Below are 1787 nucleotides of genomic sequence, written 5' to 3'. Positions count from 1 at the left end.
AAAAGAAAAGTGTGGCCTATTTGTTAACACTAGTTCTCTCTCCTAGCATTTGCTCGCAGTTGAACTAGCAACGAGATAGTAGCGTTGAATGGTCCAGCGCTACAAAAATCACCTTTTCGCTGAATGGTTCAGCGCTGGGGAATTTATTTTTTGATATGACGGCTGAAATTTAAAGCGCTGAACCAAACAGCACTGGGCAATGGTCCCAGCTAACACGAACTGCTAATTTAGCTGTTAGATTAGCACTCCCATAGAAATTATGAGGTTGCCCTAGCTGACATGGAGTGCTAATCTAGCCGCTAGATTAGCACCCATAGGAATTGGCCTTATGAACGGGGAGGCACACTTTTCTAACGTGAAAACTACAGACAGACCCATTTTTCAGATTTTTTCCACTGTCAAACCCACCGTCCGAAAACTTCACGCTGACACCCATTATCTCGTTAAAAATTCTTCAGACACCCATAGTTTCTGAAATTGTGTTTTCGTTTTTCTTCAGGCTAAACTGTGTTTTTTTCTTTTAGTTTAAGAGCAACTGAAAGAGAGAAAAAAGAGTTACCATCGGGATCGATTCATATTCTTTTATATCTGGAAAGAATTGTATGTTTCAAGCTAAATAATCAAATCATCGATTCATATTCATCCAAATCTGGAACATCTTGTTCGATTTTAGGAAAAATCAAATTGACATCGATTTTAGGTTTCAATTTGTAAGCATTTCTTTTTTGATTTTTTGTTTTCATCGTTAATGAAGCAATTAGGGTTTACTGCTGGTTAGGGTACAACACTCATGTTTGTTGGTAGCTGGGTTAAAGATGATTCATTACTAGTCTACGATGGTTGATGCTCAATTCAATTGTCAAAGGGAAGGTAGACCTAATTCTGAGTATCAAAGGTTTCAATGGAAGCTTAATGACTGTGAGCTCCCTAGATTTGATGGGTGTTTGTTTCTTTACAAGGATGAGAGGCAAAACACTCATGTTTGTTGGTGATTCTCTGGGTAAGAACTAGTGGGAGTCTTTAATTTGTATGGTTTTAGCTGATGTTCCTTATACTGAAACACAAGTTAAAAGAAGAGATCCTCTTTTAACTTTTGGGTTCTTGGTAACTAGTTCTAGTTTGTTTATTAACTTAACTAATGTTTATTATGAGAATGTTTGAAGGCTAATTATTACTTAATTTTGTGCTTTCTAGGATTATGGAGTGACATTGTTATTCTATAAGGCTCCGTATGTAGTTGATATTGACGCAGGACAAGGGAAGCGGATACTTTAATTGGATGATATTTCCAGTAATGCTGAAGCTTGAAAAGGGACAGATGTTTTAGTGTTCAATTCAGGACATTGGTGGATTCATGCCGGAAGACTTCAAGGGTATGGATTAATTTTGATCAATGGAGGTGATTTTTCTTTCTATACTACTGTGACACTACATTAGTTGAATTGGAATTTTAATGTGGTGGTGTTTGAATTTGTAGGTGGGATTATATGGAATCAGATGGATCATTGCATATGCAATCTTCACCTTGAGCTGTAAAGATAAAAAAACAAACTTTGCTTATCTTGTTTAATTTAATTAATGACCACATAAACTGGATACTAATACAGTCATTTTGAAAATGAAAATGATTAGGGGTTTGAACTGTATTTGGGGAAGCATATTTTTTGTTGGCTATCATTTCATTGTCTCCTGTAACGGTAGAATTGATTGACGTTGCCAAATAGTAGTTTGAGTACTGTCACGTTATGGCTAATTAAAGATATTAGAGGTTGGAAAAAGAGACGTTC

The 1787-nt window shown here is 36.1% G+C and overlaps 1 long non-coding RNA gene across 1 annotated transcript; it reads left to right on the top strand.

The window, feature by feature from the left end:
• The first annotated feature begins 492 nt into the window (after nucleotides 1–492).
• LOC113308476 lies at nucleotides 493–1787 on the top strand. Its single transcript, XR_003339814.1, has 3 exons — nucleotides 493–1000; nucleotides 1195–1373; nucleotides 1478–1787. It is a non-coding gene; the product is annotated as an uncharacterized LOC113308476 (long non-coding RNA).

Source organism: Papaver somniferum, chromosome 9, assembly GCF_003573695.1.
Source record: "Papaver somniferum cultivar HN1 chromosome 9, ASM357369v1, whole genome shotgun sequence".
Lineage (NCBI taxonomy): Eukaryota > Viridiplantae > Streptophyta > Magnoliopsida > Ranunculales > Papaveraceae > Papaver > Papaver somniferum.
This window is presented reverse-complemented; position numbering and strand designations above follow the sequence as displayed.